At 48.8% G+C, this 26,098-nt stretch overlaps 1 protein-coding gene across 1 annotated transcript in view; it reads right to left on the bottom strand.

Annotated features, from left to right (window-relative positions):
• The window catches only part of FADS6 (fatty acid desaturase 6), a 214,794-nt gene that overhangs the window by 10,336 nt on the left and 178,360 nt on the right, over positions 1 to 26,098 (bottom strand). The window lies entirely within an intron of this gene.

The following is a 26,098-nucleotide window of genomic DNA, read 5'->3' as shown; positions in this document are numbered from 1 at the left end:
CCAGCTTGGCCAATTCTGTCCTCATAAAAGGCTGTCTTCCCGAGTAGGATGTCTGTTTTATATTTAGATAGGAGAGCCTTATAGGTATCAGAGTCCGCTAGCTTATAGTTAAGTCTCCACCTCCTCTCTGCTCGGCGCAGAACTTGTTTTTTCTCTTTTAAAGTGGCATCGAACCAAGGAGCTCCTTTCCCTTTCACTCTAACCCTCTCTATCCGTTCAGGGGCTAGTGCGTCAATTGCGACCTGAAGTCTAGATATTAATGCTATACTTGTTTGATCTAGATTACCCTCGCGCATGGCTGGGGGTGGGGTGGAGAGAAGCGTAGAGACTAAAAATCAGCCTCCACTCTCTTCCAAGATCTAACCTTCTTCTACAAGGGGACTGACAGTAAAGGTGAGCAGTCACACGGGACCCAGCATTTTATCAGGAAATGATCCGACCAAACACAAGGACTGATGTCAGTTATCTCCACCTGAGGTATAGAGGACCAAATAAAGTCAAGAGTATGGCTCTTGACATGAGTAGGGCCAATTACCAGTTGTAGCAAGTACAGAGAGTTCAGGTTAATTTCAAACCCTGCCTCTACAGGATCTCTAGGTAAATTATCCCAGTGATAGTTAAAATCCCCTACCACCAGGAGATGTTTATCTCTCAAAAGAAGGCTTGCAAGGGGATCACTGTGACATTTGCAAAATAGTAAAGGAGACGGGGTGCCATTACCATCTTTGATAAAAGCCACCCGCCCTATGGGGGACAAGGGTAACGTTCGCCAGAAGTTGAGCTGGGTTTTAATCCCTCGTAGGGCCCTATAATGGTTGCCCTCAAGTAGATCTCTCGGAGTGTGATATAGTCTAATTCCCAAACATCTTGGGGCATCCGCATTCCATGCCAACTTGACCTCTCCCGCACTTATCTCTCAATGGGGTGCGTCTGGATGAAGGGGGTAGATAGTGGACTTGGCTGCCTTCCCAAAATCATTGAGTGTGGCCCAGAGAGGTGTGAGTTCCGCTGTGATGTCTGCATACAGGGACACACTATTAGTTTGTCCCTTGAGTGGTATACCCCATATTTTCCCCCCCTCGCTGAGTCTTATCGCCAGTGGCTCCATTGCAAGGGCGTACAGCAACAGGGATAGAGAACACACTTGACACGTTACACGGGTCACCTGGATAGGAGGTGAGATGTTCTGGCCTAATAGGACCTGGCTGGTGAGGTCGGTGTGTAACAATTTGATATATTCCGTGAGTTGAGGGACCATCCCCACCCACTGCAGAACTGCGAATAAATACTGGCGCGCCAAGGTGTCAAAAGCGTCCTAGGTCCGATACAAGGCACGCAGGGTGCAGGAACCAGCCCCGCACACCGTCCTTGATATGAAATAGCTGGCGTATATTCTGGGAGGTGTTCATCCCAGGCACATACCCACACTGGTCAGGGTTTACCAGGTGGGAGAGCACCTCGTGATTCTATCTGCTTGGATCTTCCCTAATATTTTGCAATCTGCAGTTAGCAGGGTAATAGGTTGATACAATGACCTAAGTAAAGGATCCCGATCTGGTTTAGGGAAAGTCACAAGTATTGATTCCTTCATGGTCTTAGGGAGTCTTAGGGAGTGTTCTCGTCTCTAACGCTGCCTTGTATACTATGTCTAACTGTGGAGCTAGTTGCTGGGAGAATGTATCATAATATTCTATGGGGAAGACATCGTGGCCGGGGGCTTTGTTTTTGGCTAAATGATGGATAGCGTGTTTGATCTCTGCTGTTGTGAGTTGTTCGTTTACGGAGGACTGGTCCTCTTCCATCATCTGCGTTATAGTGATGGATTGTAAAACTTTGTGAATGTGTTCCTCTCCATCCGCAATCGGCTCCTATAGTTCCCTATAGTACTCATAGAAGGCAAGCATAATGTCCGCATGCGTGCAAGTGAGCTCATCTGTTGTTTTTCTAATGCTGGTGATGGGTTGTGTACCTAGGTCTTGTCAGATAAGCCATGCAAGCAGGGTTCCAGCCCTGTTCCCCTCTCTGTGAGTCCTGGCAGCATAGGCGCGGAAATTGTATATCCGCAGATTAGCGCAGGATTCTGCATAGTTAGTCTTAGCTTCTGCCACTTGTGCTTACATGCCTCTTTAGATAGCTGCGCTAAGCGTTGCTCATTTGTTTGTACCATCTGCTCTATTTGTCCGATGCATGCTCCCCTCATGACCACCTTAAAGACGTCCCATTCAAGTGCCCTAGAACCTCAGGTGTGTGCGCTTTTGGAGAAGTAGTTCTGTATGTTCTCCCTCTGTTAATGTTGGAACACCGGACCCTCCAGATAATCTCATAGGAGCTGCCAGGTGGGGACCTGTGGTGAAGGTGGGCACCATTTGAGAGTCATAACATATGCTTTGTTATCCGATATTACCCTGCCTAAATAGTCAGAGTGTTGAGTCATGGGGAGGATCATGCATGTACACAACCGGCTTGAACCGGTCCAGCCGTACTCATAAATCGTGGGGGATAGCATGAAAGGAATAGAGTTTAGTTATCGGATGCGCGTGTCGCCATGCGTCCGTTAGTGACCAGTGGCTTGACCAAGCCCGGAAACGGGCTATTTGAGCATGGGCTTGTGAAGCTGGGCCGGTGGGTAGGATCTTTCTAGTTTGAGATCTAATATGCAGTTATAATCCCAACCAAAACCCACAGTGAGGATGTGAATTGAGCCAAGTCGCGCAATAGGGTCTCCCAGAATGTTGTTTGCTCTGTGTTTGGGGCATAAATGCTGCCTATTAGTATTGGCTGACCGTCCAGCAAACCTTCTAGTTGAGCATATCTTCCCTCGGGATCTATCTCTCTGCTGGTCTCTAAGAAGGGGACTCTAAGAAGCTCCCTGTGCATAAGCTGAATATGAATATGTTGTGGCGCAGAAGGTTTGGAGTTTGCCAAGTTCCACCTTTGTTAGGTGAGTTTCTTGTAACAATATGACCTGTGCTTGCTGGCGTTTGATATAAGCGTAAATAGCGTAGCGCTTCTGAGCTGTATGTGTGCCCCATGTGTTTAGAGTGAGAAATGTTATGTCTGTCGATGGGTTCATGGTGGCTTATAGGTTGCAAATTGAGAGAGGGGGTCCCGAGGGTCCCACTAAATGTCCCTTGGGTAGGGTTGATTGTACCCGGTGTGAGGTGTGGATGCGCCTGCAAGTGTTTCAGCCCTTTATGTCGGAATGGGTATGTGGTCAGGGTATGGCAAGGGGTTAAACTAGAACTCTTTGGGGTTGAAGACCCAATGCAGGGGATCTGCTGTAACAGACAGCACATCCAAACACGTAAAACCGGGTACCCACTACCATTTCCTATGGACATATAACGTCCCATGTTTGTGCAAGCCTCAAACCCACTAATGCTCAGGAATTCCAATGGCTACACACATAGCTCCATGGGACCCATTTTGCGCAATAGTCTCAGAGGCCAAATCCAAGGAAATGTCTTCAGATAGACTACCAAGAAAAAGTGTCAAGAGGGATAGGAGGGATTTGAAATGAAAAATAAAGAAAGTTGACACCAAACCTTTTCCCAGAGAGAAGCAGTAGCGGGACAGTGAAATAATAGTAGTATGAAGTCACCATTCGGATAGTCACACAACGAAAAGTTGGGAGATTAGTTTGTGGAGTATTTAGCTATCATAGAGGGAGTAAGGTAAAGTCTATGGTACAAAAAGAACAAAGTTTGTGAAGTAGACGCCATTCTGGAAACTTTATGTAGTCTGTTCTATATCTTTTTCCAAAAGGGAATGATCCAGGTACATCCCAAATCGGCTTCCAAATGAATTTCTGTCATAGTTCTAAGTCTGGAAGTCAGAGAAGAAGATAAACGTTTATAAATAATAGGCCGCGTTGTGAATATATGTAAAAATATGGGGTTTAGAGGGCTGCGAGGACGACGATATCAAAGATGTTGGCAATGAATGAAGAGCATCCAAAAGAATATTGATAGGGAGAAGATTGTTTTTGTTTGTTTGTTTTATATAGCAGGAACTCTACCCGTAGGTATCAGTGCAATTTACATTAGCACCAGTTAAGTTACAGACGGACACATTCATTTTTGTTAGGCACAGGAAGATTAAGTGATTTGCTCAGAATCACAGGATGTAGAGTGTCCCTGCCGAGACTTTAGCCCGGTTCCTCAGCTTTAAGGTCAATAGCTCAAGTTGGTAGGTCATATTAGGCTTAGATAAAAAGGAGCAAGGTCAACTGAATCTTTGTTGAAATAGAGAAAAAGAGGAGCATCATCCATAAATACATCTTTAACCCATATAATGCCCTTTTATTGCCAGGATTCCTGGAATTATGATTCAATCAATCAATCGATCAATCAATCGGGGAATTTGTAGAGCGCGCTACTCACCCGTTAGGGTCTCAAGGCGCTGGGGGGTGGACGCTACTGTTCGAACAGCTAGGTCTTGAGTTGCTTCCTGAAGGCGAGATGGTCCTGTGTCAGCCGGAGGTGGGTGGGGAGGGAGTTCCGTGTCTTGGCTGCCTGGTATGAGAAGGATCTTCCTCCGGCAGTGGCTTTGCGAATACGTGGGATGGTGGCAAGGGCGAGACTGGTGGAGTGGAGCTGGCGGGTTGGAGTGTAGAATGCGAGGCGGTTGTTGAGGTACTTGGGGCCCGCGTCGTGAAGGGCCTTGTGTGCGTGGGTGAGGAGTCGGAATGTGATTCTCTTGCTAACCTAGCCAGTGCAGATTCTTCAGATGGGCGGAGATGTGGCTGTGGCGGGGGATGTCCAGGATGAGTCTTGCCGAGGAGTTCTGTATGCGATGTAGTCTTTTCTGGAGCTTGACTGTGGTTCTGGCGTAGAGGGTGTTTCCGTAGTCTAGGCGGCTGGTGAGGAGGACCTGGGTGACCGACCGTCTTCCTGGTTGTGGTGGGGATCCATCTGAAGATTTTTCGGAGCATGCGCAAGGTGTTGAAACAGGAAGCTGGGACGGCGTTGACTTGCTTGGTCATCGTGAGGGAAGAGTCCAGGATGAAGCCCAGGTTGCGTGTGTGGTCGGTGGGTTTGGGGGCGGTGCCCAGGGCAGGTGGCTACCAGGAGTCATTGCAGGCCGAGGGGGACGGTCCCAGGATGAGGACTTCCGTCTTGTCTGAATTCAGTTTCAGATGGCTGAGCTTCATCCATTCCGCGATGTCCTTCATTCCCTCCTGGAGGCTGGCTCTGGCGGTGTCCGGGTCGTGGTGAGGGAGAGGATCAGCTGTGTGTCGTCGGCGTAGGAGATGATGTTGACATTGTGTTTGCGTGCGATGGCCGCGAGGGGGCTCATGTAGACGTTGAAGAGGGTGGGGCTGAGCGAGGATCCTTGTGGGACGCCGCAGATGACTTCGGTGGCCGCGGACCGGAACGGAGGGAGGCGGACTCTCTGGGTTCTACCGGTGAGGAACGAGATGATCCATTCCAGGGACGCGCTTTGGATTCCGGTGTCGCTGAGACATTGTATTAGGGTGCGGTGGCATACCGTGTTGAAGGCTGCTGAGAGATCCAGGAGGATGAGTCCGGTGGTTTCCCCGTTGTCGAGCATAGACCTGATGTCGTCGGTAGCTGCGATGAGGGCGGTCTCGGTGATGTGGTTTGCTCGGAAACGGGACTGTGATGGGTCGAGGGATCCGTTTGTCTCAAGGAAGGCGGAGAGTTGTTTGTTGACTGTCTTCTCAATGACTTTGGCAGGAAACGGGAGGAGTGAGATGGGTCAAACGTTCTTGAGGTCCGTGGGGTCCGCGGTGGGTTTTTTCAGGAGGGCGCTGAGTTCGGCATGTTTCCAGCTCTCCAGGAATGTGGCGGATGCGAAGGAGCTGTTGATGATGTCGCGGAGTTGGGGTGCGATGATGGAGTCGGCTTTGTTAAAGATGTGGTGTGGGCATGGGTCGGTGGGGGAGCCGGAGTGGATGGTACTAATCATGCGGGCGGTGTCTTCGGTGTTGATCGAGTTCCAGGTGCAGAGGGTGGCGGTTGGGTGCACTGGTTCGGTGGTTGGTCTGTGCGCCGAAGCTGTTGTGTATGTCGGTGATCTTGCAGTGAAAGAACGAGCCAAGTGCGTCGTAGAGGTCTTGCGAGGGTGTGATGTCGTTGTCGCAAGGGCTGGGGTTGGAGAGCTCTTTAACGATGCTGAAGAGTTCCTTGCTGTTGTGGGTGTTGTTGTCCAGGCGCTGTTTGTAGGTAGTTCTCTTGGTGGTACGGATCAGTTGGTGGTGCTTGCGGGTGGCGTTCTTGAGGGCTGTCATGTTCTCTGTTGTCTGGTCCTGACGCCAGGTTTTCTCCAGGGAGCGGCAGGTTTTCTTTGAGTTTATGAGGTCGTCCGTGAACCACGAGGCTTTCTTGCTGTGCGGTCTGCTGGGTGGTTTCTTCAGTGGTGCGAGTTCGTCAGCGCAGTCGGTGAGCCATTGTGTGAGGTTGCGGGCTGCTTCGTTGGGGTCCGTCGTGATGGTGGGAGGATTCTGGCTGAGGGACGTGGTGAGCTGGTCGGCGGTGATCTTGCTCCAGCTTCTATGGGGGGCCTGTTGCGGGTGGTGGTTGGTCGTACTTTTCTTGAAGGAGAAGTGGACGCAGCTGTGGTCTGTCCAGTGGAGTCTGGTGGAGTGGCTGAAGGATACGTGCTTGCTGGAGGAGAAGACGGGATTCATTATTAATAGCAATAATATCATTATGCCAAAGAGAGGAGTGAAGGAAAGAATCACGAGACACAGATGGAGATTGGCTATACATTTTTAAAAGATTGAGGGGTATATTCACAACAACGTATGCTAAATATCACCCAAAAATGCTAACGCACCTTTACACATTGAAGCCGATCACAGGAAAATAACCCTGTGTTAACGTGGCATTCACAACACCGTGGTACCATGCAATAGTTTGCCGAAAACGCGGCCAATGTCCGCGATACAACCACACGATGGAGATAAAAACACAAGCCCCAACACGAAAAAACGTGCGATGAGCCCATTCACGATGAGGAAAGCAGGGATAAGCACCGCCTGGCCCGCGACACACACAGAAGTGAAAATCCCATTGCCCAAAAGTGAGAAGGGTGAGTCAAATCAGAGCCAAAGGGACATCCAACCCACAATGCAACAAACACGCCTAGGAAGCATAGCACACTAACATCGAACACAATGTAGTACAAACACCAACATTTGCACAAACGAACACAGGACACAAGTGCACCCGCCTGTGGCCGTTAAACGGCCACACGCACATGGCAAAGCATGTAACAGGGATAAGAGAATGCACAAGTACAAACCCACAGTCTTGATGGGGTAGCAATGCATGTATGGCAGGGAACCAGAGAGTGCGTGACACACACATTGGCATACAAATCAAGACACAACACAGTTGGAGACAAGTGAAAGTGCGAAAACTTTATCAGCCAGAGCGTGCCAGTATGGCCAAGAAAAGTGCCACAATATGCAGACCAATGCAGCAGCATGCCTGAATGAGCAACGTAGGAAAGCGCCCATGTCCATCTAGGGGGAGTTCATCAGAAACACAAGTCTGTGTCAAGCCGCATTGGTTGTCCACGCTGGCATCATGTTCCCAGGACAATGCAGCCATGTCAACTGTCGACTTGAAACAATTTATATACAACACCAAGGAGTATCTCGTATTTAGAAAAATATCTTTTCAAAAGCCACATGTAGACAAAGTTCATTTCAAAAGAAACTCTTTAAAGCAGGCTTTGCTTCTTCTTTTCGATTTTTCTTTTTCTTTTTCACTTCAAGTGTTATTTTTCAAAGATACTTCAAAACAATTGATGTTCCAATACAGCCAGTTCAATTGGTGATCAAATATATTCCCATACGGCCTACGCGTTTCGTCCTCACAGGGACATCATCAGGGCTGTAGAAAGTAGAAAGAAAAAAAGAAAATCTATAACTGGCCATTAATTAATACATTAGTCAATTTTACTCCTAATATTATTTCTCTATGATGCCTCAAGAGAAAAAGAGGGTATTTAAATCCAATACAGCCAGTTTACTTTAAAATCAAATACTATCCAATACAACATCACTTTTTCATTGAAAAATTCATTAACTTAAGGTCTTCTTCATACTGTCTATATGACAATCTAAGTAAGTACTAAAACAATGCCTGCCTATATGACATGCTTATCAAAATGACACCATTCCATTGAGAAATTTAGACAGAACCACTCCTCTTGGATGTGACAAATGCATACCTCCTTGAACCTTTCTCCTAAGATTATTTTCCCTGAAAGGAGGATTAATTCATTCGATGTCTATGTATAACTGTTTATTTTGGTGTTAGCCCCTGTTTGAATACAATAAAATAATTAGGAAAATATTAACAAAAATTGTTTATTGCTCACCCAGAATAAATAAAAAATACGAGGAAAATCTTCCATTAGAATCAAGTAGTTTTCATGAAAGCGGTTGGGAAGTCTTCAGTGTTAAAGGTCTGTAATCTCTTAAATCCAATAATCTGAAAGGAGAAAAGTATCTGTCTTTAGCCATGAGGTGTTTATTTCAATCCTCTTAGAAATCCATGTTAGAAAATAACCAGTATTACAATCTGTACCTATGTGGTAACCTAGCTTTATTTAATGATAGCATGGCATCGCTATCTAAAAGGTTAATACACTGGTCTATCACGGATACAAATTAAAACAAATCCTACCATTAAATTCCCATCCAACGCTGTCTGTTCAGTCTCTTTGCCATGGATATTATCCTAGGTTACGATTTTGTCTCAAGTAGACAGTCCTAAGACAGGAAAGACATGGAGCAATACTTAATTAATGGTCCCCTTAAGATGAACCATAACACGTCTATTTTGACAAAATGTATGCCTTCTTAAGTTAGAATCTAATATACGCCTACCTCCGTCAATAATGATCGGCTTCTCCCGCATCCGCTTCCTTCGACGACTCGCCTGCAACACAGACCGAAATAGGCATGCGAACGTTGTAGGGAACACAGGCGCAATAATAGAGCCGGCCTTTTTGGCGCGAAGTTTGTAAGGTTTTTGTTTGGCCATTGAAATACTTAAATAACTGCAACAATCAACAGGGAATTGTCGACTTTTTACCAGGCGAGACGTCGAAGGAAGCTCCACGTCTTTCCTGTCTTAGGACTGTCTACTTGAGACAAAATCGTAACCTAGGATAATATCCATGGCAAAGAGACTGAACAGACAGCGTTGGATGGGAATTTAATGGTAGGATTTGTTTTAATTTGTATCCGTGATAGACCAGTGTATTAACCTTTTAGATAGGAATGCCATGCTATCATTAAATAAAGCTAGGTTACCACATAGGTACAGATTGTAATACTGGTTATTTTCTAACATGGATTTCTAAGAGGATTAAAATAAACACCTCATGGCTAAAGACAGATACTTTCCTCCTTTCAGATTATTGGATTTAAGAGTACAGACCTTTAACACTGAAGACTTCCCAACCGCTTTCGTGAAAACTACTTGATTCTAATGGAAGATTTTCCTCGTATTTTTTATTTAATCTGGGTGAGCAATAAACAATTTTTGTTAATATTTTCCTAATTATTTTATTGTATTCAAACAGGGGCTAACACCAAAATAAACAGGTATACATAGACATCGAATGAATTAATCCTCCTTTCAGGGAAAATAATCTTAGGAAAAAGGTTCAAGGAGGTATGCATTTGTCACATCCAAGAGGAGTGGTTCTGTCTAAATTTCTCAATGGAATGGTGTCATTTTGATAAGCATGTCATATAGGCAGGCATTGTTTTAGTACTTACTTAGATTGTCATATAGGCAGTATGAAGAAGATCTTAAGTTAATGAATTATTGAATGAAAAAGTGATGTTGTATTGGATAGTATTTGATTTTAAAGTAAACTGGCTGTATTGGATTAAAATACCCTCTTTTTCTCTTGAGGCATCATAGAGAAATAATATTAGGATTATAAATGACTAATGTATTAAGTAATGGCCAGTTATAGATTTTCTTTTTTTCTTTCTACTTTCTACAGCCCTGATGATGTCCCTGTGAGGACGAAACGCGTAGGCTGTATGCGAATATATTTGATCACCAATTGAACTGGCTGTATTGGAACATCAATTGTTTTGAAGTATCTTTGAAAAATAACACGAAGTGAAAAAGAAAAAGAAAAATCGAAAAGAAGAAGCAAAGCCTGCTTTAAAGAGTTTCTTTTGAAATGAACTTTGTCTACATATGGCATTTGAAAAGATATTTTTCTAAATACGAGATACTCCTTGGTGTTGTATATAAATTATAGTTGTAGTGGCCTTTGCGGTGGACCACTCCAAGTTGAGTGTCTAAGGAACAATCACTAATTGTCCACACTAAGCATTGATCTCTTAAAGTGCATATAAGTAGGTGACTTTCACCGCATTGCATTGTTTTGTTGTTGACTTGAAACATGTAACCAGATCCACCACCTGCAAGCAGGCGTCGTGACATATGCAATGGGTCACATCCACTCGTGGCTGCAGGTACTTTGTCACTCGTCCATGAACGTGAGTGCAACAGCTTAGGCCAATAGCTCCAATTAGCCATCGTCGTCCAACACGTCCGACATGTCGTCGATGTAATCCATCAGCTGACCCCGACAGATGTGCTGACTCTAACCACTCGACCCAATGTGCACCAAAGCCCAATCGGGCAGTGGCTCAATGTGCCCACTGCACACGACGACTCCTGCAATCTCCCAGGCCCAGTTCCCAGCCTGCATGCCAAACATCCATGTATGCCATAAAGGGGCAACATGGTGAAACTCCTGGTCGTGCGCCAACAGGGGGCGCACACACACATCGAAGCCCAGGTCAGAGAGGTGTCAGAAGCTGCATGTTTGATAAAAAATTATTCTGTAGATTTAATGACAGAGGAAGAAAAATCAGGATTAAGTAAAAGTGAATTGTTATACGTCCACCTATTAGATTTGGAATGCACCAGGACCAAATCTTAATTCGTGGAGATTGGACCATGATCGGAAATCACTATTGGTTCAATAATTGAACTGAGAAGGTTTGGGGGGAGAAGTTTAGAAACAAAGATATGATCACGTCGAGAAATGCAAACTTAAGGAGAACAGAAAAAAGAAAATTCCCTAGTGGAAGGGTTGCATAACCTCCATGAATCGAAAAGGAGACGTTGAGTAACAAGAGAAACGGAATTGTTTATGCATCTTTTGAGAAATACATTTGCCAGGGGACTGATGATCAATAAAGGGATCCAGTATTTGATTGCAGAACCCCCAAAATAAAGAAATCATCAACAGACTGTAAACATTTTTAAGTAATATTATGCCAAAAAGCATAATCACTCTGGGTAGGACCATAAATGTTAAAAATAGTTAATGGGATATTATTAACAATGAGTTTAACAAGTAACCACCTTCTGTCAGTATCAGACTCTTGAAATAGTTACTAACTTTAATTTCTTCTGACACAGGAGTATGACACCATTCTTTTTTGCAGAGGCCAGAAAAACGAACACAGAACCCATCCAACCATGCTTACGTTTTGCAGCCTCAGACTCCACTAGGTGGGTCCCCTGGAGGAGGACAAGATCAGGATTATATTTAGTTAAGTGTGATAACATTTGTTGCCTTTTAACTGGATTGATAAATCCTTTAACATTGCAAGAAATGACTTTGAATGGTAAAACAAAGAGCACTATATAAAAAGAAACTGTCTTTGGAGAGAATAAACATGACAAATATAGAAAAGTCAAGAAAGGGATACAGGGATGGAAGGGAAAATAGGCTAAGTGGTAAATGAAACCAGAAAGGAGAAAAAAGGTTAAATCTTTCTAATAGTAGTTCCAGGCCTTTGGGGTTTTTGACAACAGGAGGGTATCATCAGCAAATAACAGTGCCAGGATCTTTACATCAACCAGGACTGGGGAATCATTTCTGCATACCATAAGAAATTCAAAGCACCTGTTATTGAAAAGTTTTTTTTAAAAAGTGTTGGGGCAAGAACACATCCTTGCCTTACACCCTTGCCAACTGGAATGCAGTCTGTTTTTCCCCTGTAGGGCCCCATCTAACTTGGGCATAATTTCTGTTATGAAGTCGGACATGAATTTCCAGTAGCACAGTGGGGTACCCATATCCCTCAAGCCTGCACAGAGTTGATCTCTGGGGACTATATCAAAGTCATCCGCATATAATGATATGCGCTCATTGAAGGACTCATTCCCTCTCCCCCGGAAACCCGTTATATGCTGATGTGTTCGGATGACACATGCCAGAGGCTCCAGCACCAGAGCAAAGAGAAGGAGGGACAGCAGACACCCCTGACCTTTCCCAAGTCCTATTGGAAATTCCTGTGACACCACACCATTGACCCATGTTCTGGCCAGGGGTCTCTCGTAGAGAGTGGTTATCCATTGCCTAAATGTGGGGCTAAATCCAAGCTCTTCCAAGACGCACATAAGAAAAGACCAGTGGATGGTGTCAAATGCTTTCTCAACATCGAGTGATAGGATGAGGTGAGGGACTGTTCTGGTATTCGCTATCTCCAGCCAGTTATGTAGCCTCCGAAGATTGAACCTTGAAGATCTCTTAGGCATAAAGGCGGACTGGTCCTGGTGAATGAGGTTGGATATTGCCCCAGTGAGCCTTTTGGCCAATATTCTGGCTAATATTTTGGTTTCTATGTTATTAAGGGAGATGGGTCGATATGAGCTACACTTCTGTGGCAGTCTATCTTTCTTGGGTATTACCACTTTTGTGGTTGTTCGCAGATCCCTGGGGAGACTGCCCACCTTCTGTGCCTCTAAATATAGATTGAGCAGATGAGGGCTATATAGTGCAGCGTTTTGCTTAAGAAGTTCTGGTGGTAATCCATTCGGGCCCGGAACTTTCCCGTTTTTCAAATGACCGATGGCTTCCCCTATTTCTACAATTGTGTAAATTTCCTTTTCCAGGGTCTGTGATTCACTCAGTGCTAGGTTAGGGAACTTTATATTCTGGAGGTAGGCCTTATTTGTGTCAGTTCTGCCAGAGGACGTGGTGCATAAAAGACCTCATAGTACCCAGCAAAGTCGTTAGCTAATTCCGCTGTTGTGTGGGTCTGGCCATCGTCCATCTGTAGCTGGGCTACCCATATGCTATCTAACTCTTTTTTAGTGATCCAAGCGAGCAACCTGCCCGTTTTATCTAGCGTCATATAGGCGCTGGTGCATGGCTTGTATCGCGTGTTGTGCGTCTTTCTTAGCCAAAGCTACATATTCTCGTTGGAGAACATGCATTCTCCTCTGCAGGGAGGGGTCTTTGCTCGAGATGGCTTGCATTTCAGTCTGTATGAGTTGAGTCACAAGCCCCTCAATCTCCTCACATTCTTTCCGCTTCTTGTAAGCTGTAATTTTCTGGGCTCTGTCCCGTAGAACAGGTTTGTCTGCTTCCCCTAGTGTAATGGCGGAGTCCACAGAGCCCACATTTTCTTGAAAGTAAAGTTCTGAGTCTACCCAAATTTCTTCCGCCACCTTAGGTTCTTTTAGTTCCCATGCATTGAGCTTCTAATCCCCGAAAGAGCACTTTTGGTGAACGCCTACTGTGAGCCATAAGGGTGAGTGGTCTGAAACACCTCTCTCCAGGTATTCTATTTTTTTAACCTCTGCTATTTCTCCTGCTGGGGCTAGAATATAATCTATCCTCGAGAAGACTTTGTGAGCACCTGAATAGAAGGAATTAGCTTTGGTCTGGGAATGCTGTCTGCGCCATATGTCAGTTAATGTCAGTGTGTCTGCAAAACGTTTAAGCAGTGTCTCTTTGGGACCTCTGGTAAGAACCGTCGTACGGTCCAGTACTGGTTCCATTACATCATTGAAGTCTCCTCCAATAAGGTGAATGCTGGAGCCCGCTTCCTGGGCCAGTGTCTCGTATGCCCCTCTGCCTAGACACCCACACTGTGTACCCTTCAGATGTGTCTCCTGAAAAAATATGACGTCATGCTTTAGTCTCTTGATATATGCTGACACCAGTCCTCTCTTCACCTTATTCCCCATTCCATTAGCATTCTATGAAAGACCGAGTAGGCGTTATTTCTAAGTGTTGTCATAGTGGAGTCGTACTTTGCCTTCCCTACTGCTGGAACTACTTCCCCGGTCTCCATGCTTCCGTATCTTTTGTTTCAAAAAGAGTATGTCTTTTCTAATTTGCCTGTTAACTGTGTTAGAACCACTTCCCTCCCTTCCTGCCCGCCACACTCCCCCATTGCCCAACCGACTACCCCTTGGGTCAACATGACCAACTGCGTCGTGTTCGGTTTGGAGAGGTCTGTCGCCCACCCTCTCCAATTTACCTTCTCAAGTGCCTCCCTACTTCTCCAGCCCTTCCGGCCTTATGCTATGGGCCTATATTAATCGTTCTGGGGGCCAGAATCTCTGGCTACCGTTGTCGACAACTGTCTAAGAGGTGAGGGAAACTCTCCACGAAAGCAAACAGTTCAATATGTCCAACCTAAAATATAAAACTGAAACAAATAAGGAGGGGGGAATAAATATGGGGAGGAGAGAAAAAGAAGAAGAAAAAAGGAGAAAAATCAGCTACACCAGGGAAAAAGGAAAGTCACAGGGCTAGGAGGGGGTAGTATTGGGCCTATCTGTGGGATGTGTGCCTTCTAAGTCTGTGGCCTGGAGCGGTGACTTAGCCGGGTTCCTGCTTCGGTATGGCGTCTCCCTAAGTTATTCACCCAGTATGGGCGCGTTGGTTCTCCATTTTAGCCATTGCGATCTTGTTCTGCTTCCACGTGCCAGGGGTTTTTTGTGGGAAGTGTTACTATGCTCCCGGATGGTCTCTTCGGAGGACGCTCCTCCAGCCAGTGCCACGCCTCCTCTGGGGTGTTAAAGAACATTGTTTGGGACTGATAAATCACTTTGAGTTTAGCGGGGAAGAGTAGCATATATGTGATTTGTAGATTCCACAATTTTTCTTTTACAAGGTCAAATGTCTTGCGTTGTTTGTGCACATCCCTTGAGTAATCCGGAAACACCATTACTTTGGTATTGTCCATTCGTATTTCTCCCTTGTGTCTTATTTCTCGAAGGATGAGGTCTCTATCCTGATAATTAAGAAAACGTGCGATCAACAGGCGCTTTGGGGCTCCCGGCGGAGGATGCGCCCCTGGAATTCTGTGCGATCTTTCAATCACAAAACATGGTGATAATTGGGCCTCAGGGAGAGAGTCTGTCAGTCATTTGCGCAGGAAGGCACCAGCGTCCGATCTTTCCACAGCCTCCAGAAAACCTAGAAAGCGGAGGTGGTTTCTCCGGGCTCTATTTTCAGCGTCACCGACCCTCCGTAATACATCTTGCATGGCCATCGTCAAGGCCGTGACTTCTCTCTGGAGTGTATGTGAAGTATCTTCAACTTCCGATATGCGCTGTTCCGCCTGCGTGACTTTTTCCGAGACATTTCGTAGATCTTGGCCGAGTAGGTTGACGTCTATTTTAATTTCATCTATTTTACCCTCCAGCGCCTCTCTAGAGGATTGGATAGCCTGAAGGATAACATTATTGTCTGGTGCCTCTGCATATGCAGCGGAGGGGGTCTCCGTTGTGGTTATGATCTTGGCAAACTTATCCATCGTCCCTTGCCGTTGTAGTTTTGGGTCTTTGTCCTTAGCCTTTTGAGATTATTGCTGGGTGTTCCTGCTATGGTGCAGAGGGGAGGAGGACAGGGGGCCTTCAGGTTTCTCTGCGCTTGCACTCTATGTGGATGTCCTGTTGCAAGGATCTGTCCCCAGTGGGTCTCTTCGTGGGCGCCTCTGCCCTCTGTACAGCTGGAATGTCTCCCCCACTGCTGCAGACCCCCCCGGGTGTATGTATCATCCGGCTCCGGGGGTCCCGTGCGTCCCCCCGATGGTGAGGTTATCGTGTGCTGGTACCGGAGGCTGCTCTGTGTTGTGATTGTCATCTGTCGCGTTAAGTGCGACCTATTAGTCTCTTTGTGGTTCTGTGGGTCCGGAGTGACCCTGCCCCTATGCACCATCCAGCTACTGCAATGAGGGGGGGGGAGCGCGAAGCTTGCAGAAAATCTACTCCTCCCCACTGACCTCCGATGGTTCGAGGGCCGGTGTGGTCTGTTCCTCTCAATGGGCAATGTTGTGTAAATGAATTGTGATGCAGTCCCTCTCCCGCGCTTCACCCCGTACTCCCAGCGTTAGTATTGCACATTCTCTGTCCCCACTCACCAGGTCTTAAGCGGTCACAATGCCCTCCTTTAGATCTGAGGATTTATATAGGAGATGGTCTGACCAGTGGGACACATCCCTCAGCAGTCGCTGAATTCCTCCCCCACAGTCTCCTGCTGCGGTCTTATATGTCCAGGACCCTTATATTAATGGCAGGTAGGGTGCCTCACCAGGGCTGCACAGCTCCCAGCTCCCACAGTTGAGGTTGGCGTCAGCTGGGTGTGTTAGGGCTGGCTCCCGCCGCTCACCACCCCGCTGTCTCAGGCAACAGGCTTCCATTAATGGCACTGGATGGGTGTGTAGGTATTACACAGGTCTTTGGTTGCGGGTCCACCCTACAGTGCGAAGTGGAGGAGGGTGTGTGAAAAGAGAGATAGTATGTAGTGTGGCACACGCAGCCACAGCCAGCGATCCTCTCCCGGGGTCTTCTCACCGCCACACGTGGTGTCCAGCCTACTTCATCAGGACGTCCGAGGGTCGGGCACACTCCTGGCAGCACGTTCCTCCTCTAGCTCTGTCTCCGGGTGACTCAGGATACGGACTTGATGCTCCCCTCCAGGTTCTGGGCCCTGATGCAGCAGTTGTGGGAGCCTCCAGTGTCGGGCGATTGCTGCTCGCCACACTTGGCACTGGGTGGTGGTGGGACTGGAAGGTCCCCCCCAGCGCCACACAGTTACAGCTACTGCTCATGGTGAGGTGCCTCTGTGCAGGGCCTCACAGATGGGGTGTACTGCGGCTCTGAGGCCTGCACCGTGCCTGCCGTCGCCATCTTGCCTCCAGCGCCGTCATTACTTTTTTCAGGTTTTCGGTCCACTTTCGGCCTTATCCATCGTCCCTTGCCTTTGTGGTTTTGGGTCTTTGTCCTTAGCCTTTTGAGATTATTGCTGGGTGTTCCTGCTATGGTGCAGAGGGGAGGAAGACAGGGGGCCTTCAGGTTTCTCTGCGCTTGCACTCTGCGCTTGCCCCAGGCCACGCAGTGGCCATCAGGAGGGCGGGCTCCTAGTCACGGAGGGCTGCCCCCGCCCACCTTGTGACCAGCCACTCCTCTCCTGGGCAGGTATCGCCCAGTAGTAGGTAGGCGGGGCACCTACGCACGTCCGGGGCGGCTGGGAGGTGCCTCAGAGGGTTTATTATTCCCTTGTCCCTTCGGGGAGGCCTCTTTGCCGCTCCGGACGTCGCAATACAACTTTGGGACACTCTTTTGGGACACTCTTGACGCATAGTAGTGTCCTCGCGGGTGACTTTCAATTTTCTTTCCCTGTTTGCTGCCCTGTCGCTGCTGGAGGTCCCCTTTCAGTGCTGAGGTCCCAAGGGGGCACCTCGATGGTCTGGCGTCGTGTTTGTTGGCTTCTTCCGTGTGCGGTGAGTCTTACCCTGCGTTGTTTGTCGTGAGATACGCCAGTAACATTGTGTCTGGTTTGTGCGCGCGCAACGGAAAGGTGTGTTTTGGATGATGGCAGCAGGGGTCATTTGCATGTGCGGTAGTTGTCGGAGGAGTCTGCTGGGTCCCGTTGCTCTTATATCCTGACGTGGTCCCCTTGGGGGGAGGGCAGCCTCGTTCCCCAGATTAGCGGCCCAGCGGCATTGAGAGAGTGGGTGTTGAGGCCTTGGCTGCCTGGGGCGTTGTCCCGTCGCGGCTCAGCGGATTCAAGCGCATCCTAGGTAGGGCAGCGGGTGCGTCGGGCTGTTTCGCCCTTATGGGGGCAGTGAGTGTTGCGCATATGGGTCACGGCCTTCTTAATTTTGGGGCAAGTTGTCTGGTGTTCGGCGGGAGCACGGGTGGTGGTGGTATTGTGCTGAGCGCAGCTCCGCGGGTACCTTGGCACGAGGCGTCACAGGCGGGCGTCGCCGGTTCTATGCTGCTAACCGCCCCGTGGAATACAGAGTTAATTTCGGCATGTTGTTGTTATTGCTGCTGTCCCGGACTTGGCGCGAAGGGGTGGTTGAAAGAGGCATGAGGTCATTTCCATTAGCACTAGCATCGGGCTATCGGCTCCGAAATTCGGCGGTGCCTGCTGTGGTTTCTTTTGAAACGCTTCTGACCACGGCGCTAATTCAGTTAGATATTTTAATTACGTGGCCATCCCAGCATACATACTCATCACTGACGGGTAATAAATTCAAACTCTGCGTCATCAGTGTTTCACTCCGAGCCCATTATTCAGTCATCTCATTGTTGGGGTGGCGGCTATCTTCGGGCCTTTCTCGGCATGTCGGTTGTAGGTTTGTTGTGCTGACACACTTGGGTCAGTCTCCCAACGATTAAAGAACGGCGCGATTTCTATACCGCAGTGTGGTTTGTTAAAGTACATGCATATATGAGCAAGCGCGGGGATGGAGCTGGTCTCTGGCAGTTGTTTCCTACTATTCTGGTGCACGTGCGTAATGGCAGCCGGGTGCGGCCATTTTTAGGGACACCATGGTGTGATGTCCGGCGCATAAGGGTAATGGGGTCCAGTGCGGCCATTTTCAGGGGCGGCTTGTTTCTTTTGTCCGGCGCAAGACGTGTATGGCGCCTGTGGGCGGTAAATTTGGGGGCACGGTTTGTTCATGACCGGCGCATGTGGGTAAGTTCAGACATTTTGATGGGCATTTCCTCTGGAATGTATAGTTTAAGGGGGATACGGTGTACGGGTTTTACCCCATTATGTTTCCTTTTCGTTCCTCGCGGGGTGCATGCAAGCCGGCTTTTCCTTTGATAATTTTGTCCAAGTGTGAGCCCGCAGTATGGTGGAGTTGCCTCTTAAGGTCGGCTATCGTAGGCATCAAGGCGTTTAGGTTGTACCTTGTCCGCCCGCAGCGGTGCGTCTTTTGCCATCGCAATCTTGGTTCGCGCGAGGTTTCGTAACATAGATTGCGGGAGAGGTTTTTCTCCTCTATCGCTAGGGTCCCAGGTCGCATTTGCGGTCCACCGCGGCCTCTGTTCACAGCATCGTTTAGCATTGCCGTTAAATCGTGTAGGGCAGCGTCGGGTACCCCATTGGTCATCCCATTGCGTGGGGGGCTCGCAGATTTTCAATTTATTTAGTTCAGGTTGCTACCACGACGATTTGGTAATCCCAATCCAACCCTGTGATTGTTTAATTTCAGTTGATGCGGAGAAAGGAAATGCAGTGCTTTTTCTAAGCCCGTTTTCATCACTTGGTTCCTGCATTAGCGAAGCAGGCAGGATGGCTCAGTGAGTTGACTGTTTCTGCTGAAACACTTGATAATCTGCAGATCACAAATGTGAGCTCCAGTGAGGTTCATTAGGCCCTTCCATCACTCCAGTGTCAGTAAAATGATTACCATAAAACTGAGTCTAGTAACAGATGCTATTCAGCGCCTTGAAGCCTACGGGGTAAAGGTAGACTTTACAGACACACAAGCCATGTTTGTCTTATTACTCTGGAAGGCACCATGATCTCTCTGGCGTACCCCCTGCCAGTGAAGTGCCAGGCTACCCCCGCTGTTGTGTCAATAGTCTGATAGTACGGGCCCCCTATAAATAATTTTGTTATAGAAAGAGCCATTACCTCAGAATTTAGATCTTGCAGGGGATTATCCGCACTCCGCTGGACTGTTTTTAATTGTCTTTTGCATGCGATTATATACATCTCTTATAAGTGATTTGTATCATATATAACTTACTGCTTGCAGGTAGCCGCGGGTAGGAGTAAGATTGACTTCTGTATAGGACGCAATGCATTGATTTTAAGGCTGGTTATAATTTGATTTTAGTTGGGACGATGTTTCACTTGTGCGGCATATCAAATAGTGTTATTGTATCATGGTTATAGAAACCGATAATACACTTGGCACTCCAATTATACATTCATTTCAACTGCATTCAAGGTGGACAGCAGTGACATGCTTCCTGTTAGCGTCCATGCCGCTTCGCGGCTAGGAAGTATGGTGTTCGGCAGTGCCTGCCTGGGCATGCCGCGCCGCGTTGCACGTGTAGGCCCGGTAGATGCGACGCGGCCGGGCCCCCTGCTTTAGTAGCGTATTCTCTGGGCCGGGGGTTTTGAGCGCTAGAGTCGCCATGCGCAGTGTGGTTATGTGTGGTTGCCTGTGGTAAAAGTAATGCTCATTATTGTCCGTCATTTATTTATTTATTTTAAAAAAAAATTTAAAACCTTTATTTAGAAAAGTGCACACAGCTATTCAGCCTAACATCCCGGAGGCAAGGCAGCATGTAGAAGCAGGAGAGCAATAGCGCAAGAACAAATGTCTCAGTACAATGAAGGTTGATTTTATTTTTTTCATAAAAGGAACGTAGAAAAAGAAAAAGAAGAAGACGCCAGAAGGCGCAGAAAGAGTGGCAATGGAGTAGAAGAAACCAATGAAGCATTGGCAGAGGGGCAGGGGGAGCAGCGGGTACACAATCACGGATACAGGAGATCAGATCAGGATAGAAGGGGGGAAGAAGAGGAGACAGGATACAATATTACAACGTGTCGCAGTTGGTGTCACAGGTTATGGCGACAAATGTTCCTCCAAAGAGACAGGTTCCGGGGGCACACAAATATCTCCCCTGTAAGCATTCCAGGCCCCCCACACTTTCAACCACTTTTTGGGCTTGCCCCTGGCAACATAGACCGTCTTTTCCCTGAACATACACCAATCCATGTTGGCTTTCCATTGCACCACCATGGGAGCTGCCGAAGCCCCCCACTTCTGCGCGATATCGCGTTTGGCCACCATGTTGCCAAGGGTCACCCACTGCGTCTGAGCCACATTGTGATCGGTCGGTTCCCAAATGTTGAGGAGGCATCTCCTAGCTTCCGCAGTCGCCACCACCCCAGTCACTTCATCCATAATCCGGTGCACACGTCTCCAGTAGGAGGCAATGGCGGGGCATTCCCAAAGAATGTGCATAAAAGTGGCAAGGGCGCCGCAGCCGCGGCGACAAAGCCCATCAATCGAGTAGCCCATATGAACAAGCCGGGGGCCAGTCACGTACACCCTGTGCAAAATTATGAGCTGCACCAGCCGAAGACGAGAGGAAATGGCGACTTCCTTAGGGGAAGAAACTGCACTCTGCCAATCCTCATCATCAATTTCCAGACCGTCACGCACCCACTGATCCCGCACGCCCAGGAGGAGGTCAGTACGAACATTAATAAGTTTCTTATACGACAGTGAGATGGCACTGTCAGGCATATGGCCATCCAATACCCTGTCCTCCAACGGGGAGCTCTCTGGAATCGCCCCCTCTGCTGGTTTAGCGGAGAGCAGTGCGTGGCGCAACTGGGCATATCGGAAAGTCTCCGAGTTACCCAGCTGATACTCAGCCTGCAGCTGGGAGAAGGTCTTGATCTCACCCTTCGATACCATATCATCCACCCTGGAGATACCTATGAGGTCCCATTTATCAAACCCCTTGGTGTGCCATAACTTGCCCAAAATATCCGAATCATACAATGGGGTGAACCTAGTCAGCCTGCCTTGCCAGCCCTGCGCCTTGGTAATCGTCCGCCAAATATGGACCGCAGTCTTCGTTGGAGCCGACATCCGCCTGTCAAGAGACCTCGAATACAGCGCCCTGTAGTAATTGCCACCACTCAAGAGGCATTTATCCATTGCATATCCAGGGTTATTTTCCGGACCATAGAAGCCGTGATTGATAGCCGCCAATTGGGAGGCCCAGTAATATCTGCGCACATCTGGTAGTGCTATACCCCCGTCGTACCACGGAAGCGTGAGCTTCGTGGTGGGGACGCGGGGTCGGCCGTCCCAGAGTAGGGCACGTTGAAGGCCTTCAATCTCTCGGAAGTAACGGGCGGGGACCGGATCTTGGGTGTTCTGCAGGGCGTACAGGAACCTGGGCAAAGACATCATCTTAAATAATGCTGCGCGCCCGAGTAAAGAAAGCGGAAGTTTGCGTCAACCCTCCACGTCACGCCGGAGGCGCAGAAGAGGGGGAAGCAAGTTGTGTTCATAGCGCGCTTTCGCATTACCAGAGATATAAATCCCCAAGTATTTAAAGCCCTGGCTGGCCACCTGGATGTTGCAGCCTCTAGGGAGGCGCGGTGTGTCCCCTTTCAGTACGTACAGGGAAGATTTGGCCCAGTTAATAACAAGGCCAGAGTACCGACCAAAAAGTCTAAGTACATCACATGCCACAATAAGTGACTTGCAGGGGAAAGTGAGGTAAAGCAGAATGTCATCCGCATAGAGAGAGAGACTCTGTCCTCAAAGCCAGGGGCCCAGCTTATACCATGCAGATCCGGGTGTGTACGTAACAGGGCTGCAAGCGGCTCAAGAGCGAGCGCAAACAGAAGTGGCGACAAGGGGCAACTCTGTCTGGTGCCTCTATGAAGGGCAAAAGACACCGAGACGCGGCCATTGACAGCAACGTCAGCCAGTGGGTCAGCATACAAAAGCTTAACCCATCCCACAAACACTGGGCCAAAACCGAGCTTCGCCAACACCGCCCAGAGGTAGCTCCATTCGAGAGAGTCAAAAGCCATCGTGGCGTCCAAGGACGCAAGGATTGCCGGCTCCTCCAGGGTGTGGGCCCTGGCCAGGGCGCCGTGGAGTCTACGCAAGTTAAGGGCAGTGTTACGGTGTGGAATAAAGCCCGACTGGTCCGGATGCACTAAGTCGCTGATAACACCAATCAGTCGATTAGCGAGTATCTTGGCGAGAATCTTAGGCTCAGCATTAAGGAGAGAAATGGGACGGTAGGACCGACACAAGTCTCTCGGCTTCCCTTCCTTATGGATGACCACAATGGTGGCCAACCTCTGGTCCAGGGGAAGTAGGCCATTTTCCCGCGCTTCTAGGAACATGTTACGCAGGTGTGGGGAAACCACATCCGGCCTGATCTTATATAGCTCAACCGGGATACCATTGGGACCAGGTGCCTTGCCCGATCGCAATGAGCGGATCGCAAGGGCGACCTCATCCACAGAGACGTCTCTATCCAGGTCGTCGCGCTCCTCGTCTGAAAGGCACGGGAGATCGACAGCCGAAAGAAACACTGCCGAATCGGTCTCTGACCGGTCCGAAACAGAGGTGTAGACACCTCAGAAATAATCAGCGAAGGACTCTGCAATGGCACTTGGATCAGTGACAACAACTCCGTCCTCCCCCATTATCTCGGGTACAACACGGCTAGCCATTTCTCTTCTGTCCAGCCAGGCCAGCAACTTCCCGGCCTTATCGCCGACGTCGTATATCCGACCCTGCTGTTCCTTAGCTAGAACAAGGGCAGCGTTTGTAGCAAGGTCGCGGTATTCCGACTGTTTGAGGGAGAGGTCGTGCAGAAGAGCGGGATCAGGCTCCGTCTCCAACTGGGAGTCAAGCTCCATGATCTCCTCCTCGATGCGTACTAAATCAGCATCTCTGACTCTACGGGCCTCCGCTATAAGGGCGAAAGCCTCACCCCTCAAAACCGTCTTAAACGCCTCCCATAGAGTCGGGGTCGACGCAACCGATCCCTCATTTTCAGTAAAATAGAGGTCGATGGCCTTGGCTAGGAGGTTGCGAGTCTTGGGATTGCGGAAATACCACGGGTTAACAACCGCCGGTCGGTCGGACATGACGACGTCAAAGTCAAAAGAGACCCACAGCGGGGAATGATCAGAAATACCCTGTGCCAAAAAACGGGCCTCAGAAACAGCAGGCGCGTGTGCAGCCAATGTAAGAACATTGTCGATCCTAGAAAGACTACCATGGGCGCCTGAGTGGAAGGAATAATGACAGAGCGTGGGATGCAAAAGCCACCAGCTATCTATTAGCCCCATGGTCTCGAGGAAGGATGGCAACCACAATTGGGAGCTACGGAGGTCTCTAGGCGGAAGGCGGTCCAAGGAGCCGGAGCAAACCGCCCCCTTTCATCGATCACAGTAACGTCGACCTCAAGCGGGAGGGACGTACGAACAAGAACTCCCGCCCCCCGAGATCCCGAGGAGAACCCCGAGTGAGCCACCATTTTGTAACCTTTACGGTTAAGTGCTTTGCATGTGTTTCCAACCAGATGCGTCTCCTGAAGGAGGACGACATCAGGCATATGACGTTTAATCAGTTGAATCGCATCCCCTCTCTTGATTCGGTCACCCAACCCGTTAACATTCCAACTGAGGACTCGCAGTTTCCTACCCCCCATCATCGTGTCCCCGGCCCCACCCAACCCCAACAAGCCTCAACAGTAAACGAAACTGATCAGTATATACATCCCATTGCCTAAGAGAGAGAGAGAAAGAAAGGTGAACAAACAAACAAACTTCCCCACCACCACCCCCCACCCTGCACCCCTGCAGCAGACTAAGAAGCCCCCCCAACCAGCAGTGTGCCTGTCGCCCCATAAACTAGTCTACAAAAAGTCCCTAGAGGAGTAAGGAATCTCCACAAACCCCTCCCGGCACCCTCCATGTAAAAACAGGAAAACTATCAAAATCGGAATAGCATTGGTATTGGCAGTCACAGACATCAGGGACACCAACCGCCATATTCAGCACAGCAGAACCCAGTCCTAGAGATCGGAACCACCAGTTGCGCCTCCGGAATGTCCGTCGTGTTCTCCCTGGCGTTGGGGCAAAGTGTCCAGCCAATCGCTCACATTCTCCGGCACATCAAAGAACAGAGCTCGGCCCTCGTACTCAATCTGCAGTTTAGCAGGGAACAGCATAGAGTATTTAAAACCCATGTCTCTCGGGCGTCGTTTCACCCCTGCAAAACTCTGGCGCTGCCTCTGAACGGCCCTGGTGAAGTCCGGGTAAAAGTGCACCTCAGAGTTCTGAAACTTGAGCGGCCCATGTCTCCTGGAGGCTTGGAGGATCACATCCCGGTCTCTAAAGTTGAAGAGTCGGGCAATGATGGGTCTAGGCGCAACACCCGACTTCGGCGGGCCGCCCGGTATCCGATGGGCACGCTCAACAGAAAAAAAGTTGCTAAAGCCAGAAGGTGCAAGATGCGTCTGACCAAGTTCTCCACAAAAAGGTCCACTGCCGCCTCCTCCGCTCCCTCCGGAACACCAATAATGCGGACATTCTGCCGCCTAGCACGCCCTTCAAAATCCTCCAACCTTCTGGAAAATTGGTCGTTGACCGATCTTAGGGTCCGGACCTCCACCTGCAGGTCCGACACGTCAGTAGTAAGGCTGGAGGTCTTGAGATCAAGAGATTTAACCCGATCGTTGGTCTTCCCCAAGTCGGCCCTGATCAGGTTGAGATCTACGGCCAGAGTGTCCACCTTATGAGTCAGGACATCGTGCTGTTTCTGCATGTCAGTACGAATGCCCGCGATGGCCCCCATAATGTCACTCAGAGTAGGCTCAGAACCTTCAGGCGAGCCCGCACGTTGCAGATCTTTAGAGGAGGCCACCACCGTGGGCGAGGTCCGCTGCTGAGCGTATCGATCAATCTTGTTCAGCTGCGTCTGAGTCGTCCTACGAACACCTCTGTTCGACGTCTTGTCGGGGTCCCCTCTGCCGGCCATGATGGACCCAAGGAGAACAAAGGGCTACGCCGCCCGAACAAGGAAGCAAATGAGTAAAACAGAGGCGAAGTCAGCAAATAAATCAGGCCGGTAGTAGGCGACTCCGCAGCTATAAGCACTTCGCCAGCAGGGACCAAGGATATCCACTTCGCATTCCAATCATGCGGAGCGTTGGTACAAGCAGCAGCCACCCATGAGACAATGGCGCATCACTGGCACGAAGTTCAGCTCGACATAACTTCGCCTAGGAGCTACCGATTTAAAAGCGGAAAGCAGCTCCTGTGTCTGCGACCTTTCACCAAGCAGAATCCACTAACGTGGATCAGGATTTTCAGCAGGATATTTGCGGAGGGTCGGAGGGTCCGCGGAGCTCCGAGCTTACGCAGCCATCTTGGTTGCCCGCGAAGCTCCTCCCTGTCCGTCATTTATTGAGGTAGCATCATGGTATTCCAACGACGCATCATTCCCCCCATGGGAGCAAGT

Source organism: Lissotriton vulgaris, chromosome 7 (assembly GCF_964263255.1).
Source record: "Lissotriton vulgaris chromosome 7, aLisVul1.2, whole genome shotgun sequence".
Classification (NCBI taxonomy): Eukaryota; Metazoa; Chordata; class Amphibia; order Caudata; family Salamandridae; genus Lissotriton; species Lissotriton vulgaris.
Note: the sequence above shows the minus strand (reverse complement) of the source record. Positions and strands in the feature narration are given on the sequence as shown.